This window comes from Enhydra lutris, unplaced genomic scaffold (assembly GCF_002288905.1).
Source record: "Enhydra lutris kenyoni isolate GAN:26980312 unplaced genomic scaffold, ASM228890v2 scaffoldscaffold68, whole genome shotgun sequence".
Classification (NCBI taxonomy): Eukaryota; Metazoa; Chordata; class Mammalia; order Carnivora; family Mustelidae; genus Enhydra; species Enhydra lutris.
The window spans coordinates 3,972,235-3,992,117 of record NW_019154152.1 but is presented as its reverse complement, the minus strand read 5'-3'; the positions used below and the strand labels follow the sequence as shown (position 1 = coordinate 3,992,117).

General features: G+C 37.1%; 1 protein-coding gene across 3 annotated transcripts in view; it reads right to left on the bottom strand.

Moving 5' to 3' along the window:
- LOC111159461 (ring finger protein 141) overlaps window positions 1–9,925 on the bottom strand; it is a 36,231-nt gene extending 26,306 nt beyond the window's left edge. Inside the window, exon 1 of one of the 3 annotated variants that reach the window (XM_022521968.1) lies at window positions 9,871–9,925. The gene's annotated coding sequence lies outside the window, so the exon portion shown is untranslated. Of the gene's footprint in view, window positions 1–9,503; window positions 9,590–9,627; window positions 9,774–9,870 lie in introns of those variants that run through there. The other 2 variants (XM_022521967.1, XM_022521969.1) reach the window with 2 other exon arrangements.
- Window positions 9,926–19,883: the final 9,958 nt, after the last annotated feature.

Genomic DNA, 19,883 nt, shown 5'->3' with positions numbered 1-19,883 from the left:
ATGTGCAGCATACTTTTGATTGTAAAATATATGCAAATTAAACAGGTTTTTGGTTTGAAAACCTAATTAAAATATTAGGTAATTTAAGCACCTCCCATTTTCTGCTTAGGAAAGAAAAAAAGACAGCATTTTTGCTTTTCAACTTTTCCAGGTGTTTTAAACTTAGAGTTTATAAAATTTGTTTTCTAAGTATGAAGGTGATATTCTAGTTAAAAGGCTAGATTACTACTTTAATAATCTACTATCAATATAGATCAATAAGTTGTTGAATTGACTTAAAAAAGTAATCACAAAACATTTATTGAACAACTAAAGTCTTGAAAGATGTAAGTCTATGAATTGTGGCTAGAGAAGAACTGAATGTGTTTATTCTACAAAGTTTTTTCCTTTGGTAAATAATGATTTATCAGAATATTAAGTATTGAGAATATGGTTAAAATAGAAAATAAAGTTTAGTATTTTTGTCTATGCTGACTTATTCTGTAACTTAATATGAAAATCCCTGTTCATCACAAATACTACTACTAATAGTAAAAGCAGCGAATAGTTTTGATCACTCCCATTGTGATCTTCTGAAGAGACAATCTTCTAAGCACTTTACATGTATTCATGAACAGTCATTCAAATCCCCATAATTACCATTTCATAGATGAAGAAACAGGATAGTTAAGGAAACAAGCACAGAGAGGTTAAAATAACAAAGTCACATAGCTGATAGGGTTTTTTTGTAATATAAAGTTAGAAGAAGAAAAAAGCAGGAGTGCCTGGGTGGCTCAGCTGATTGAGCTGCGACTCTTGATTTCAGTTGGGGTCATTTTCTCAGAGTGGTGAGATCAGCCCTGCTCCCCAGGGGGACTCTGCTTGAGATTCTCTCTCCCTCTGCCCCCGCACCTGCATGTGAGGGTACATGTTCGCACGTGCATTATCTCTCTAAAATAAATAAATAAATATTTTTTAAAAGAGAAGAAAAAAGAATTACAATTAAAATGATCTGATTCCCCTCCCCAAGAAATTCCATTTTATCTACTCACCAAAAACTATAATTTTTATTGCACACAAATTAACACTCACATAAAGCAGGTTAAATAGTAACAATTTTATAGGAAAAGTTTGCCAGGAAATCTGTGTTATTATTTAATTAAAAAATAATAAAGGTCTAATTATTTTTAATGTCTATTCATATTTTATTGATTTATATTTTTTATATTTTATTTAGTTACAATAAGTAAATAAAATTTATTTATGTATTTTATTTATTTATATTTTTATACATATTTATGAAATGTGTTTAACTCTAAAATATAAAACCATTTACAATAAGAGTTTTCAGTAGCCATAAATATGTAAATTTGCTTTTGGTATTAAAATTTAAGTTACTGTTCTTGAGATTTATTCTTTCAGTCACATTAAATAAAGGAAAAGTAAAATTATACCTAAAAAAGAAAACCCAACAATTACTGTTTTGAATCTGAACCTACTTGGCAACAATAAATATTACATTACAGAGATAAATGAAAGGAAGTCATTGAGGAAGACCCATGTCACCAAAAAAATCTCTAAAGGCGAAATTATGTATTTTAAATATAGCCAAGTGGATTCATAGCAACTGTATCCAAAGAGAAAGATCTTAGTTTAGAGATGGTCTCTAGGGTATTCAACATTAATTTCTGGTTTCATAGTCTAGTAAAATACCAAAGTCCCATGGTTTACACATTTATTTTTATTCTCAGTAAAGACAGTTTCCAAAAAAAGACAAAATACCCCAAAACTTAACAAAAAACTTAAAGAGAACCATGTATAATTTGGAAAGTAGAAGAATGTTAAAATAAGTCTTTCCCAAGAAGGCAGTAACTTCACATTGACATACACCACACATATACATGTACATTTTGTCCTTATTTTTCTTGTTCTAACTCAAACGTATAAAATATAAATGTATAAAATGTGTAAAAACATCATCAGGAGTTGGGGTTGTAAACTGGTGTTGGAAATGGCCTTTTTAAGGCCGTGGAGATACAATAGGGAGCAAAAAAAACCCACCATGGTTCTTGCCATCATGGAGCATATGATAAAGCAGGGAAGAGACAACAATCACACCAATAAATACATTATAAGATGAAAAAAGCTAAGCCAAACAAGTACAGGGTGCTACAAAAGCCTATAAAAGGGAGGTCTGACCTAGTGTTGTGTCAGGGAAATCCTTAGGCAAACATTTTACTTGAGATCAGTTAGCCAAATAGGGACAAAAGCATGGAGAGGAAAGGACATTTTAGGCAGAGGTTATAGGCAGAAGTCTAATGTATGAAGGAGCATGGTGCCTGAGAATTAATAAAAAAGGCTAGAGTGACTCAAGTAGAGGGAGAGGGAGACCAGTACCAAGAGATGGTTTGTTTACCGTGTTACTGACGACCTGAAACAAGCCTGCAAGCCTGCCCAGCGCAGTGGATGGCTAAAATTGGTCTGAATGAATAGTGTCCACTGAGTCCTAGGATCAAGATTGAAACGGATAATGATTTTCTGAAATGGAATAAGTTGTGTCATATATGACTAAGAGTTAAACCCTGAATGTTTTGGAAAGTCAACTGCACAAAAACACACAGATAAGATGTGCTTAAAAGCAATTAAAATATAAAGTCTGAAGGTTTCAGTCAAAATAAGTCAGCCGTAAAATAAGGACAAGATGATGTTAAAATAGCCCTAAACTCTTGCTAGAAGCAGATGTCCAGATCAAGACCCTAGTCCTATTGTGCTCTGTAATGGGTCTACCACAGGGAAGTACTGTCATCAGCCCTAGGCAGTTAAAAGTTTATTTATTTATTTATTTATTTTTATTTTTATTTTTAAGGCAGGGGCAGGTGAGGGAGGGACAGAAGAGGAGGGAAAATCTTAAGCAGGTTCCATGCCCAGTCCAGAGCCTGATGCAGGGCTTGATCTCACAAACCTGAGATCATGAGCTGAGCTGAAATAAAGAGTTGGCCGACTGGGCCACCCCAGGCACCCCTAGGCAGTCACATTTTTAAAGGGCATTAATCATTTTAACATAACTGGAAGAGTATACAAGATGTTATGGATCTAGAAAAGGGAAAAAAAAAGTGACTTATTCTAGATAATAATTCAGTAACAACCAACATGTTTGTTCTAACATTTGGAGATATTTCATGTAGAAGAGAACATTTGGAGATATTTCATGTAGAAGAAGAATAAAGAAAGATTTATTTTATATAGTTACAGTGAAAAGAATGGCCAGTAAGTGTGAATTAGGCAAATTCAGGTCAAATAAAAAGTTCCTATCATCCACAATTATCCAGAGGTATTAAGGGCCCTCCTGTATGTCAGTTTGTTTTCATTGGAAGTGTGGAGGTGTTTAAAGATTAGAAGTTCATCTAATAAGTAAGTTTTAGAGAAGATTTTTGCTTGGGTGAGAAATAGAGTAGGTGACTTCTAACCTAGTATTTCATTCCCAAAGTGAAACCTAAATTCCCTCTAGCTTTCATGTACGAATCCAATCCAAATGCTGTAAAAAATTCTAACTAACTAGACTGAAAATTTTAAATTACACCTACATACTTAACAAAAAAAAAATTAAACTTTTGAAATACATGATCTTAATATTTAAGAAAACATGTAATAATTTAACCAATGTGCCTACCAGACAGATATTTAGAAAGAAACCATGGTCACTTATTTATTGAGTTAGAAAATAGTCCCTTTGTTTCTGCATTGTTTTGATCTGATGGTCTAACTTTGAATAAGGTTTATAATTTGAGGCAGCATATTAACTTTTTATCCTGTAATTGCAGTTAGTATCTGGGAAACCTAATCACTAACTCCTGTATTAAAAGGTGACACCTATTTAGACACTAAGAGAGCCTGGGCAGTGGTTCTTAACCTGCTTCAGTGGACAGGGTCTGGAATTTACAATTCATTTTGAATACCATAGAATAATGATAATGATTAATTTTAATATGCATCAGTAGCATAAAAATATGGCTCTGTCATCTATATGCATTATAAAAACAAACCAAGGGGGCATGTTCACAAAAACAGTCTGTTGTGGCCACCCTCTAGCCACCCGCCACAGGTTTTCCAGTGTCCCTCTTTGGTGACTCGGCACATTCTTTTATAAAATAGCACATATCATCAGTTAGGTCACTTGACCATCCCTCTCTGTGGGCTTCCTGAGGACAGAAGCTGTGTTCTCTCTTCTGGTAGATACATAAACATACAATAAATGTTTATGAACGGATAAAATAAATATTATTGACAGTTTTTTTTATTATTGTTCACTTAGTATTCTTTTGACTTGCTAATTAGTTCATTCATCTATTAATCACTTGGAGAGAAAGTTGAAATTTTAAAAATATAAGAAAAATATAAAATTGAAAAAATTGAAAAAATGTATCACTAAATTAACATTTATATAAGTTGAGAAATATTCATTATTTGATATTATCAAATAATTACCTCTAGGTCATGCAGTAATAGTATAGCATAGGAATATAATTTGCCAATTACTGACATAGAATTCAGCAAAAGATAAATCTCCAGTAAAAAGATTCAAAGAACTAGCAGGTCTCATACTACTATGCCACCTATAATTTTGTACTTTCCGGCAGGATATAAAAGCACACCTTGCTTTATTGCACATGGCTTTACTGTGTTTCACGAATATTGCCTCTTATCCCCCACCCTCAAGTTGAAGGTGTGTGGCAACCCTGCATGGAGCAAATCTATTTGGAGCAAAAGCATTTGCTCACTTCATTTCTTGTAACATTTTAGTAATTCTTGCAATATTTCCAATTTTTTCATTATTATTATATTTGTTATGATAATCTGTGATAAGTGATCTTTGAAGTTACTATTGTGATTGTTTTTGGGTGCCATGAACTGCACCCATATAAAATAGCAAACTTAATTGATAAATGTTATGTATATTCAGATGGCTCCAGACTAGCTGTTCCCCCATCTCTTTCCTTCTACATTAGCCTCCCTATTCCCCGAGACACAACAATATTGAAATTAGGCCAGTTAATAACCCTACAACAGCCTCTAAGTGTTTAAGTGAAAGGAAGAGTCACTCGTCTCACTTTAAGTCAAAAGCTAGAACTTATTAAGCTTAGTAAAGAAGACATGCCAAAAGCTGAAATAGGCCAAAAGCTAGGCCTCTTATACTAGTTAACCAAGTTATGAATGCAAAAGAAATGTTCTTGAAAGAAATTAAAAGTGCTACTCCAGGGAAAACACAAATGATAAGAAAGTGAAACAGCCTCACTGCTGATACAGAGAAAGTTTAAGTGGTCTAGATAGAGGATCGAACCAGCCACACCATTCCCTTAAGCCAGAGCCTAATCCAGAGCACAGCCCTAACCCCTTCAATTCTACAAAGAAGGCTGTGTGTGGTGAGGAAGCTGCAGAAGAAAAGTTAGCAGAAGTTGGTTCGTGAGGTTTAAGGAAAGAAGTCATCTCTGTTAACATTAAAGTGCAAGGTAAAGCAGCAAGTGCTGATACAGAAGCTGCAAGGAGTTATCCAGAAGATCTCAGATAAGACATGAGGGTGGCGGCACTAAACAACAGACGTCCAGTGTAGATGAGACAGCCTTCTCCTGGAAGAAGATGTCAGCTAGGACTTTCATAGCTAGAGAGGAGAAGTCAATGCCTGGCTTCAAAGCTTCAAAGGACAGGCTGACTCTCTTATTAGGGGCTAGTGCAGTTAGTGACTTTATTTACTTTTTTAAGATTTTATTTATTTATTTGAGAGAGAAAGAGTGCAAGCAGGTGCAGCTGGCAGAGGGAGAGGGAGAAGGTCAATCCCAGGACCCTGGTATCATGATCTGAGTGGAAGGCAGACAGTTAACCAACTAAGCCATCCAGGAGCCCCTGTAGTTGGTGACTTTAAATTGAAGCCAGTGCTCATTTACCATTTCAGTCATCCTACAGCCTTTAAGAATTATGCTCAATCTACTCTGCCTATGCTCTAAAAATGGAACAATAAAGTCTGGATGACAGCACATCTGTTTACAATATGGCTTACTGAATATTTTAAGCCCACTGTAGAGAGGTACTACTCAGAAAAAAAGATTCCTTTCAAATTATTATTGCTCATTGACAAAGCATCTGGTCACCCAAGAGCTCTGATGGAGATGTACAGTGAGATTAATATTGTTTTCATGCCTGCTGACACAACATCCATTCTATAGCTCATGGATCAAGTAGTAATTTCAAGTCTTATTTGTTAACATTTTGTGAGGCTATAACCACCACAAGACAGCAATTCCTCTGATGGATCTGGGCAAAGTCAAATGAAAACCTTCTGGAAATGATTCACCATTCTAGATGCCATTAAGAACATTCATGATACAGGGCACCTGGGTGGCTCAGTGGGTTAAGCCGCTGCCTTCGGCTCAGGTCATGATCTCAGGGTCCTGGGATTGAGTCCCGCATCGGGCTCTCTGCTCAGCAGGGAGCCCACTTCCCTCTCTCTCTCTCTCTCTGCCTGCCTCTCTGTCTACTGTGATCTCTCTCTGTCAAATAAATTAAAAAAAAAAAAAATAAAAAAAAAAAAAGAACATTCATGATACATAGGAAGAGATAAAAATATCAATGTGAACAGTAGTTTGCAAGAAGTTGATTCTAGGGGCACCTGGATGGCTCAGTGGGTTAAGCCTCTGACTTCAGCTCAGGTCATGATCCCAGGGTCCTGGGATTGAGCCCCGCATTGGGCTCTCTGCTCAGCAGGGAGCCTGCCTCCACCTCTCTCTCTACCTGCCTCTCTGCCTACTTGTGATCTCTGTCTGTCAAATAAATAAATAAAATCTTAAAAAAAAAAAAGAAGTTGATTCTAAAGGTCATGGATGATTTTGAGGGGTTCAAGCCTTTAGTGGAGGAGATAATGCAGATGTGGTGGAAAGAGCAAGAGAACGAGAATTAGAAGTAGAGCCTGAAGATGTGACTGAATTGCTCCAATCTCATGACAAAACTTCAATGGATGAGGAGTTGCTTCTCATGGATGAACAAAGGAAGTGGTTTCCTGAGATAGAATCTATTTCTGGTGAAGATGTTGTGAAGACTGTTTAAATGAAAAAAAAAAAAAAAAAAAGATTTAGAATATTACATAAACTTAAGTTGGTAAATCAATGGTAGGATTTGAGAAGTCAATTTGAAAACTGACTCCAATTTGAGAACATTACATGCTATAGAGAAATCATTCATGAAAACAAGAGTCAATCAATGAGGCAAACTTCATTACTGTCTTAGTTTAAGAAATTGCCATAGCCATTCCAACCTTCAACCATCATCTTGACCAATCAATCGCCATCAACTCTGATGTAAGACCTTCCACTAGCAAAAAAAAAAAAATTATCACTTGCTGGAAGCTCAGATGATGGTTAGCGTTTTTTAGCAATAAAGTATTTTTTAAATTAAGGCATACACTTTATTTTTTTAGACATAATGCTATTGCACTTAATAGACTACAGTATAGCATAAACGTAACTTTTATATGCACTGGGAAACCAAAAAATTCATTTGACTCGCTTTACTGCAATATTTGCTTTACTGTGGTGGTCTGTTACTGAACCTGCAATATCTCCAAGGTATGCCTGTAATGTGCTTTCAAAAAACCAGGATTGAAGGATTTTCTAAGTAAAGAATAAATGTTATTTTGAAACTCATAAGAATATCAAGAATTCCAAAAATGCCACATTCTCTAGTGGGTGGTAAGATACACTTGATCACTTCTTTTTCTAACAAATGAATTGTTGTAGTTCAAATATTCATTACAAAGATATAAAAATCACATCATGGGTAACTGGCAAAACAAAAAAACGAAACAAAGCAAAAAGCTCCATGAATGTTTAAACCATATCCATTCATAAAAGGATTAAAGCAAAGCTAAGAAGCCTGAAAGTACAGTAAAATGACTAAGTGGCAAGTACTGTAGTACTTAGAAAACCTCTCTGAAACCTGTTCTCCATGAATTTTTGTATCTACTTCTTTATTTACAAAAATGATATTTATAATTGAAATAATCATCAACTACATTCATTGTTAAGTTAGCTTTAACATCAGTGGTAAAAACTAAGTTCTAAATACTAGATCCTTAAGGGTACTATTTATTTACTACTCACTGCTTAATCAAATTCTAGATCTGTAACCAGATATCAGCTGGTCTGCAAGACAAGAAATTAATAGCAGCTATTAACAGGTTCATAAGGAAACAATTAGACCAGTTACTATAGGAGCTGGAATACTTTTTCTGGGCTCAAAGATCTTTTTTTTTTTTTAAAGATTTTATTTATTTATGTGACACAGAGAGAGAGAGATCACAAGTAGGCAGAGAGGCAGGCAGAGAGAGGGGGAAACAGTCTCCCCACTAAGCAGAGAGCCATGGGGGGCTCCATCCCAGGACCCCGAGATCATGACCAGAGCCGAAGGCAGAGGCTTAACCCACTGAGCCACCCAGGTGCCCCTCAAAGATCTTAAGAAAAAAAAAAAAAAAAAAAAAATTAAAGAAAGAAAAACTACCAAAAGAGAGTACTTGAGATTAAGACTATGGATTTCTGATAGCACTGCTGTGCTTGCTAAATACATTTCATGTTTCGAAAAACACTCTAACTAGACTTGTAAGAACTCTCTCTGGACCTCCCCTGCCTTTTTGGGAGAAGGGGAACAGAAGTGTGTTAAGTGTTTAGACATGAAGTAAGAAGGATCAGGCTTACACCAAATGACAAAGAACACATTTTGAAACCTAGGATCATATTCTGGAGGAAACCACTTAGAAACCACAGTCAGGGAGAATCAAAGTGAAGGACAAAAATCCATACTACTTTTGAGTTTTCAATTCAGAAAGCATCATTTCTTAGGAGTGTCTTCAGTATAGAGGTTACTGATTTAGGATCGTTGATCCATGGCACCTCATAGCCCAGATGAAATTCTGAATGGACAGAGAAGAGCAGAAAAATAACTTTATGCAGAAGATCTAAGACTTACAAACCATAATAAGTGTTGTTAAGGCAGCTTTATAAATATACCAGAGGAAAGAACTAAATCATTTGGCAACATGAAATAGGACAGGGCTGGAATATGAACGTAGACTGAAATTTAACAAAAGGGGTAGGGATAAATTTGAATAACAGCAGTAAATCCACATTTGGTAACACAATACACATAGAAGAATAAATCACTGCAAACGCTAACACAGAAGGCTTCCTTTCCAAGAATAGTTACTACAATTATTAGCAAGATAACTTTTTGTCTCCGATCGGGCCAAGGTAGCTGGTTCGATCAGGCAAGCCCTTTGGGAGGACGGGCAGTGTAAGGTAATTTAGCAACCGGGGGCCGGCTAAGCAGACCCACCTGACCATTTCAGAGCTATCGCCCGAGGCAAGGGTTTCTAATCTGGAGTGCGGCAGGGACACACAGGTTTCTGCAGCATCAGTGTGTTTGCTAAGCACACCCGCCACCCTCTGGCCATCCTAGACGCCTGTGCCCCTCCTCAAGCGCACCTGCACTTTTAACCAACAGCTACATCCGCTGGCCCACTGACTGCGCCGGCGGCAATATTCAAAAGCGGCTCCCGGCTCGAGGAGGACACACTCTCTCCTGGTTCCCCCGAATCACCCTTCCTACCGGACAAGACATCTGCAGCCCCGGTCACTGGAAACTGGTTGGGGAGATAGCGTCCACGGAAGGGCCTCCCAAGCCAGCGTTGCGCCCTAAGCCGAGGCCTAGGAAGGGTGGCAGGGCCAGGCCTGTTTCCCCAATGAAGCGCCTCTCGGCAGCCGAGGACTGGTGGGTGTCTCTCTTCCCAGCCCCAGGGTCTTGGAGCAACAAGGAAGGGAAATGGCGAAAGGACGGCACTGGGCAGCTCACCCCAGGTTCAAGGCATTGCGCTTCCGGCGGTGGCAGCTCCGCCTCAGCCCGCCGCTCAGACCCGCAGGCGGCGGCGACACCGCCTCGGCCTGCGACCGGGTCGCACCTCAGTGACGCAGCAGCTCTGCCCCCGCCCCCCCCTCCCCCAGCCTGTTTCCTGGAAACGTTGGCCGACCTCTCAGGACTGTCCTTTGCTCCCGCTCTCTCATGCCGCTTTGTCTGAGAACCTTCGACCCCGAGCCCCATGAGGCCGTCTGCGTGGGGAGGGTGGCGGCCCAGGAGGGGGCGGGTGAAGCCTCGCCTGGCAGGCTCCTTGAGGCGCGGCCCTGTGAGGTGGACTTGCCTCTAGCCTGGCCAGCTGCCGCCTCTCCTGGAGACATCTCCCCAGCAGCTGTCGAGGGCCCAGCTGTTGACAAAGGCCGCACTGTAAATCCGGATTTGGTCCGGGGTTGGAGTCCAAACCCCGCCTTATTAGGCCTCCAACCTCCCACTGGTCATAGCTACACAAAGGTAATCTTGTTACTTTACCCGGAGTGGGCCGATTATACTCACCTAGCTGCAGCTAAGAAGCGTAGAAGACTAGAAAAAATTAAAATTCTAGAAAACCAATTTATACAGTAGAAGACTGTATGGGAAGTATTTAGCACAGGGTCCCCATCTCACAGATGGCATCTCATAGGTGGCAGCTATTATTATGAACACATGCTGGTGATACTGTTGCTGTCCGTTAAGCGCGTATAGTATGTGTGTGTGTGTGTGTGTGTGTGTGTATATGTGTGTATATATATATATATATACACATATATATGTATATGTATGTATATATATGTATATGTATATATGTATATACACATACACACACACACACACACACACACACAAATAGTATGTTGTGGGCCACACACTATATACTAGGTCACCTTCCAGGCATTGCTTTTGTTTAAATAGTTTGCTCAAAGTTACATAGCCAGTAAACAGCAGAACAAGGATTTAAACTCAGATTTAAACGATTTATGGTAGATTAAACTAAATTAATCTACTTAGCAGCTAATTTAAACTATTCATAATTCTTAATGTTTGGGCACCTGTCCTTCAGTCATTTGTAGCTTTATCCTGTGAAGAATTAATCCTGCCCTCTAATAATGGATAATATTTATTGATCATTAGAACAAGACCTATTCTAAATACTTTAAAGGTATTAATTTAAACCTCATACCAATCCTATGAGGTAGGTATTATTAATACCTTCATTTTACAGTTGAAGAAACAGGAAAATCAATTAAATTCTCTGAATTCTAAAACTCATAGACAACAGTATAAGAAAAAAAAAACTCAGTTACTTTGGATTTGGCAAAGATTTCTTAAATATGGCACAAAAAGCATAAACCATAGAAGGGAGAAAATTAACAAATTTTACTTTATCAGAATTAAAACTTCTTTTCAAAACATACTTAAGTAAAAAGGCAAGCCATAGAGTGGGAGAAGGTATTTGCAAAGCATATATTAGATGAGTTCTATCAGAATATATAAAGAACTTGTAATTACAAGTCAGTAAGCAAAGAACCAAATTTTTTAAATTGGCCATCAAATTTAAACAAGACACCTAATCGGGGCACCTGGATGGCTCAGTGGGTTAAAGCCTCTGCTTTCGGCTCAGGTTGTGGTCCCGGGGTCCTGGGATCGAACCCCGCATTGGGCTCTCTGCTCGGCGAGGAGCCTGCTTCCCCGCCTCTCTCTCTGCCTGCCTCTCTGCCTACTTGTGATCTCTGTCTGTAAATAGATAAATAAAATCTTAAAAAAAAAAAGACACCTTATTGATGAAGATATATTGATGACAAACACATGAGAAGATGCTTAGCATCATTAGTCATCAGGGAAATGCAAAGTAGAAGTACCATGAGGTATCACCATGCACCCTGGTCACAGAATGGCTAAAATTAAAAAGGCTGATCATACAAATTGTTGACAGGGATGTGGAACAATTGGAATTTTAATCATGTAACTATTTTGGAAAGTTGGACCATTTCTTAAAGTGGAAATTTGGCCATTTCTTTAAAAGCTAAACATAACACCTACCATATGATACAGCCATTCCACTCCTAGGTATTTACCCACAAAGACTATAAATATTCATTTCAGCATTATTTGTGATAGGTCCAAACTAGAAACAACCCAAATACCCATCAACTGGTGAATGGAAACAAATTGTGGTATAACTATACAATGGAATACTACTTGACAATAAGAAGGAATGAACAAATGATAGACTCAGAATAGATTTCTGAGTGAAAGAAGCCAGGCAAAAAAGAATACATACTGTGTGATTCCATTGATTTAAAATTCTAGAAAATCCAATTTATAGTGATAAAAGGAGATCAGTGGGATGGGAGGGATGAAAAATGAGGTGTTGAGATGGGTGGGAGGGCAGTATCACAAAGGGGAAACATTTTGTAATGATGGACATGTTAATTTTCTTGACTGTAGTGATGGTTTCACAGATGAATACATATGTCAGAACTTCTCAAATTGTATATTTTTATCATATGCAGTTTATTATATGCAAATTATACCTCATAAATTTAGAAGGGAAAAACAACCTATTTAAATTTTAAAAGGCTTTATATTACAGCCTAATCTGAGCCTGGGAGTCAGAATATCCCTGCATTGCTTTAAAATTCAAGTAGTCCTTTTTATATTTCATAGAGAGTGTAGTGAAGATTGCACTATAGGAGAGATTACAAGATTAAAATATTTTAAAATTAGTATTATTATCAACATCTCTAGATAATTTATTCTCATCATAAGAGCTTTTCCCCCTGAATTTGCCAAAGCGTAATGATTTAACTAAAATAATAAAACCTTAAGACAGTAATAAGGATTATCTTAAACATTGTAATAGAAGAGATTAGAAATTCTGAGATAGGAATTACGAAGTCATTTTGTAGCAGGCTAAGGAAACCTTTATTTTTTCTACATATAAAAAAGGTGTAGGAAAGGGTTTGTAGGGAACCATAAATATAAATGGAAGAAGAAACCACTAAGTTAATTCTTTTATAAGAGGAATGGATCCTTTTGCAATGAATCTTATAATTTGTAATATGTATTCAGATTTTCATATTTTACATAGGTATTTACCCATTAAAATACAGAGGCTTCAGGATGCCTGGCTGGTTCAGTTGGCTAAGTGGCTGCCTTCGGCTCAGATCATGATCCCAGGGTTCTGGGATAGAGTCCTGCATGAGGCTCTCTGCTCAGTGGGAAGTCTGCTTCTCCCTCTCCCTCTGCCTGCTACTCTCTCTCCCTCTGCCTGCTGCTCCCTCTGCTTGTGCTCTTTCTCTGTCAAATAAATAAACAAAACCTTTAAAAAAAATACAGAGGCTTCAATAAAATCGTAGTAAACACAGCCCTGTCGTGAAGACCAGGAAAATTTGAGAGACTTTTGAAACTCTTTTTCTAGGAAAGTATGTTGAATGCTTCCTGCTTTTTGTAAGGTTACTAAACATCTGTGACAGGACCGTGGGAAAATATGAGGAAGGCCCTGAGTGATTTTGGATTATAAACTTTTTAAACTTCCTTTATTTATTCATAAAATCATGAAGTTAAAAGAACTAATACATCATTTAGTCCAACATTCTTCCTTTGTAGATGAGGAAAACTGAGCTCCAAAGATGACAAGTGATTCACCTAAGGGGCACAGAGCAAATTAACTAAACTGGATTAGAATCCAGATTTCCTGGCCACTAGAGTAGTGCTTTTCCTCAATACATTACTGCTTTTAATTATATTAGTGTAGAATACAGAGGAAAAACTGGCTACCTGTAATTAAGATTAGAGCTTCATCATATTCTAGGATGATGCATTTTGAGCTTTTTTAAAACTTTATTTTTTATTTTTTTTAAAGATCTTATTTATTTGACAGAGAGAGAGATCAGAAGTAGGCAGAGAGGCAGGCAGAGAGGCAGGGGGAAGCAGGCTCCCTGCTGATCAGAGAGCCCAATGTGGGGCTTTATCCCAGGACCCTGAGATCATGACCCGAGTCGGAGGCAGAGGCTTAACCCACTGAGCCACCCAGGTACCCCCCTTTTGAGGTTTTTATGTCTTTTCTGGTTGTTTCTTCTCAAACTCTGTCCTCAGTTTTCTGCTTTTATTTTTGAAAATTTGAGGAACTCAGGCACTCATAACTTCAATTATCATCTGTATTCAGATAATTTCCTAATCAACATTGCCTGTTGTTATCCTTCATCAGTGTTCTAATCCTGTATTTCTGTATTTATATAGAGTATCTCCCAGAGGAATGAATATACTACAGTAATGGGCACCTGAATTCAACAACCTCCTTATCAAAGGAGCTTCAGTATTCCTTCTGGTCTCCCAGGCTAAAACTTATGAAGAGATTTCTTTCTGTCTCCTAAAGCATTCTGTCATGCTGTCCTGTACTTTCTTTATAATTTCTTCTAGTTTTATTTTTTTATCCTTTTTTTTTTTTTTTTAGTTCTTAGTGTGTGCCAGGTACCAAAAGTATTCTATATGTATTATCTCATGTAAGCCTCACAATAGCCCTAAAAGATAGATATCAATATCATCTCAATTTTATAGAAAACAGTCCTACAAAGGTTAAATAAATTGCCCAAGGTCACGTAGCTCATAAATGGTAGAGCGGGAATTCAAATCCACTATCTGATTTCAGAACCACAAGTTTTAGCTACTTCATTATATTTCTACTATTGAGCTTAACCCATTCCATATTACCATCTCAATATAAGTTCCTTGGTATCTGACAGATAGATTAGTATAACAACATCTTAGCCAATCAACTTATTCTGAAACATATTTATTTGGTCCATCTTATATCTTGCTGCCAAACTAAGCAACTTAAAACATTGCCTTTATTAAGTCTATACCATAAAGGTGCTGGTGTTCAGTATTAGGCCAGAACATATCAAGAAAATGGAACCCAGTGTTTGGGAACTTATTTTAAATGGATGATTTCCATCCCATTGCCTCAAAGATCTACCTGGATCTTGAGGAGAGTCATTCTATATACTGCCTACCCCCATTATTACCATGTTATTTCAAACCACCTCCTAACACTCTCCCCCACAATCCTTTATTGCTATGGCCTGTGGTCACTGATCTCTGCAGCTCTTTATAGTTCACTCTCCTTTGGCATACCTCATCTTCACTCACTCCAAACTAGCTTCCTCTCTCCCTTAGCTACCTCAGTTTGACCTCAGGAATTCCCATTCTCCTGCCAACAACTCCTCTGTCCTTACTTGCTTTTCCTTTGAACACTTTCTGCCTTACTGAAATCAGAGGAATCTACTTCTCTGACAACATTTTTGGCTAGGAGACAAGTTAACATTCTCTTCCCTAACTGTCACATCAGTGTTGTAATACTATCAATCGGCCGCCTCTCTCCTTTAAAATCTTCTAGCTGGAAGTCTGTTTTTTTGTTTGTTTTTTCCCTAAGCCAGGTAGGCCTAATAACTGCAGAGCAAAGAAGTCATGTCTCTCCTTATGCAAGTGCAAAACTCAAACCTTACCTTTATCATGTATAACGCAAGGAAAGATCAAGCCAGTGTATACTGACAGGGCCAGGGGAAATGAAGTCAGAAAGTTCAAGAACAACAAAGAGAATACTTGCTCCAAGCCTGGGAGCTATCCATCTTGGTCTTTTGGGTCCTTGTTGCCACAGACAGACCAATGAGAAATGACAAAGTTTTCTCCCAGAGACAAAAACCCGGGTCAGTTTATCACTCTGCCATGGAAAACAAGGACTAGAAGCAGCAAGTTCATAATTATATTTCCCAGCTTATCTAAAATATGTCCTTTACAGGTAATAAATTTGTACTCTCGGGGCGCCTGGTTGGCTTAGTGGGTTAAAGCCTCTGCTTTCGGCTCGGGTCATGATCCCAGGGTCCTGGGATGGAGCCCCACATTGGGCTCTCTGCTCCTCAGAGAACCTGCTTCCTCCTCCTCTCTCCCCGCCTGCCTCTCTTGCCTACTTGTGATCTCTGTCTGTCAAATAAATAAATAAAATCTTTAAAAAAATTGTACTCTCACTACTTTTTGATTGTTATAGATGAAATTTCTTTTAATTGAGAATAGTCCTTCTCCCCCTCCTTTTTTCATACTAATACCTTATTGCAGAAACTGGGTGTATTGGGGTTCACCGGAGAAACAGAATAAGTAGGAGATATATACTAAGAGATTTATTGCAAAGAATTGGCTTACTCAGGGGCGCCTGGGTGGCTCAGTGGTTAAAGCCTCTGCCTTCAGCTCAGGTCATGATCTCAGGTTCCTGGGATCAAGCCCCACATCAAGCTCTCTGCTCAGCAGGGAGCCTGCTTCCTCCTCTCTCTCTGCCTGCCTCTCTGCCTACTTGTGATCTCTGTCTGTCAAATAAATAAAATCTTAAAAAAAAAAAAGAATTAGCTTACTCAGTTTCGAGAGCTGGTAAGACAAGATAGAAATGGAACTCGTGGGCATGAGCTGAAACCACTATGCACAGAATTTTTCTAAACAGTCTCCATTGTGCTCTTAAATTCTTTCAACTGATGAATCAGACCCATCCAGATTATGTAGGATAATCTCCCTTACTTAAAGTCACTTGACTATGGACTTCATTGCATAGACAAAATACCTTCACAGCAACACTTAGATTAGTGTTTGCTTGAAATAACTAGGGACTAAAGTCTCACCACATTGACATGTACAGACTATCACATTAGGTCAGTTGTTGTATAGACTATTCCAACATTCTGGATTTATGTGTTTTCTTCCTTGTAGTGCCATTTGCTTTGTCCCCCTCACCCCCATTTTCTAGAAATGAAGTTTGGCTTTAGAGGTTTGATTAGATTCAGACTCCATCAGACTCTTCTGGCAAGAATACTTTATAGGTGCTACTGTGTGCTTCATGTTACATCAGGAAGCCCACAATATCTGCTTGTCCCCTTTAAGACTGATCATTGGGGTTCTCATCAATATTTTATCTAATAATTGTATCTATTAGGATGGTAGTCTGAATCCATTTTATTAGGAATTACAAAATGGTGACTCTCTAATTATTTATCAGTGTCATTTCTGTTAAAAAAAAAAACAACAAAACAACTTTTCAATGAACTAGGGCTATTTGGTTACCTTGAAATACTGTCCATACAGGAAAGCCAAGAAAAATGCCAAATTCTTTACTTTTAAGGACTTGGTACCTAATTACTAGCAATCATGTCCAATGTGTGGAATTTAAATTTTTTTTAGTGTAACTATAAATTTGTGGGTTTTATATATTTGATCAATTGCACTTAGTATTACTTTTGTTGTGTAGTTCCATCTTTAGCCAACTGTAATCATATCATATTATCTTTTTGACAAGACAACTTTCTTGCATTCTGGTCCCTCCCTGGCTTATCCTCTATCTTCTAGACCTGGAATGAGCCATTCCTTCAAGGAGTTCTGGATCCTTTCAATGAGAAATGATATTTAGAGGATACACTCTGGTTTCTAGATATATTTCATAGTTATTAGATTGTCATTACTTCTAGTCCTTTTCAAAGGACAGAGCTAGGGAATATATGTTTTTTATTTGTTTGTTTTTTGGGAATATATATGTTTGAAAAGAAAATAACAAGTTAGAGTTCATACTGTTATTCCTAAATTAAATTTAATATTACAGGGTTTTAAATATAACACTGATTTTAATAGTTTTATCTCTTTAATCTCACATTGAAAATATTATTACCTAATAACATTAAGTAATTATATTATAAGGTGTAGAAAATAGATTCAAAATAAAAATAACAGTATTACTACTGACTATTTGGTTACCGAGTAAAGTTTACATGTACTTACTTTTCTATTTGTCCTTAAAATATGTATTGCTAAAATATAGAGTCAAAATAGCTGTGTTCTAGGCCCTTGGAATAATTCTTTTTTTAGTGGTTCCTCAGTTTGTTTTTTTATTTTTAGAAATTGCTTCTTAAGTTTACTTCACTTTTGAAATGTTAAAGTTTTCACTTTTTCCAAAGTTAGAACTACATAATAAGGCATATTTGGAGAAGTATCATGCCTATTTCCAGTCCTCTACCCTGTTACCTCATTTTCCTATATTTAAACATTTTGGTCTTTCTTTACAAGAGTTTTGCAAATATAAACAAATACATACACACACAAATAAAAATGGAAGTAAAAATATGTTTGTGCTTTCCACACCATTCCTACAGAAAGTATAGTGTTTGGTGACTTCTTTTTTTTTTCACTTAGTGATATATCCTGAAGATAACTTAGTAATTAGAGTAATTAAAGAATATATATTTTAGAGATTTACCTCATTTTTTGACAACTACATAGAATTCCAACATATGGTTTGTCATAGTTTCTTCAACTAAACCCCTTTTGATGGACATGATTGATTTTACCCATTGAGTTGAACAGTGAATGATCTTTTATGTAAGTAATTTCACTTTTTTTTGCCAGGTATTACCAAAGTGCTCTCTAGGGGAAGAATTCTCAGCAGCAATGTATGAGAGTGCTCTATGCACCTGGGTCGGAAGAATATTCTGTCACATTTTTGAATTTGTGCCAATCTGTAAAAATGGTATAGCAGGAATTAGTTTTAATTTTCATTTTTCTTATTATGAGTGATAGTGAGCTGATTTCTTATGTTTAAGAGCCATTTTCATTTTTATTGTGAATTGTCTTTTCTTTTGTCTATTTTCCACAGTGGATTAAATTTTTTTGTGTGTTTAAGAGCTCTTCATGTATTAAATATTTTAGCCCTTTTCTATGTTTTAAATCGCAGGTACCTTTCCCCACTTTATCACTTGTCTTTTGACTTTGGGACTTGGGGCCATGCAAACTTTTTTATTTTTATGTGGTCAGATTTTTCAAAATATATAAATAGTCTAGGCTTCATAAAGATACCAATCATGTCCTTACTGCTTCTGGATTTTGCATGATAGTTAGGAAGATTTTCTTTTCTTCTAGATTATAAAGGAATGCACCCATATTTTCTTCTAGTAGTTATAAGGTTTCATTTTTTACATTTATTTTTTAAAAAGATTTTATTTATTTATTTATTTATTTATTTATTTATTTATTTATTTGTCAGAGACAGAGAGCACAAGCAGGCAGAGTGGCAGAGAAAGGCATAGAGAGAAGCAGACTCCCCACTGAGCAAGGAGCCCAATGTGGGACTCAATCCCAGGACCCCGGGACTATGACCCAAGCCGAAGGCAGCAGCTTAACTGACTGAGCCACCTAGGCATCCCTCATTTATTACATTTAAATCTTTGACCCATCTGGGATTTATCCTGGCATACTATGTGAAAGGTAGATCTCATTTTATCCTTTTTACTAAGCGATTCTCCATTTGTTCCAATATAATTTAGTCCATCTTTCCCCCTCCTATCTTATTTGTCCCCTTTTAAAAACCATATATTGGGTGGCCCAGTTGGTTAGTCTTCTTCCTTTGGCTCGGGTCATTCAAGTCCCATGTCAGGATCCTTGCTCAGCGGGGAGCCTACTTTCCCTCTGCCTACCAGTCCCCCTGCTTGTGCTCTCTCTCTCTTTCTCTGACAAATAAATAAAAATCTTTAAAAAATAAAATTAAAACCATCTATTGCATTCTTATACAAATTTAGGTCTATTTGTGAGATGTCTATTCTGTATACTGGTCTTTTCACACACTAGTGCTAGTGCACTTGTTTTGATTATAGATATTTTATAAAACATTTTAATATCTCATAGGGATAACTTCCCCCTCTATTGCTCTTTTTTTTTCTTTTTTCCTCCTTGGAAGAGAGTTCATCTGAAGGGAAAAGGAAGTCAGGCCATTATGAATGACCATGTAATAAAGCCTCAGATGGGGAGTAAATCCTTAGATGAGTTAAATGGAACAAGGCAATTTTGACTAAATTTTGTCCATGAACCTATTCCCATGAAACTAAATCTAAGTCACAGATTTATAGAGGGATGCTCGTAAAAACTGCAAAGCTGTCTGCACTAAAATGACAGTA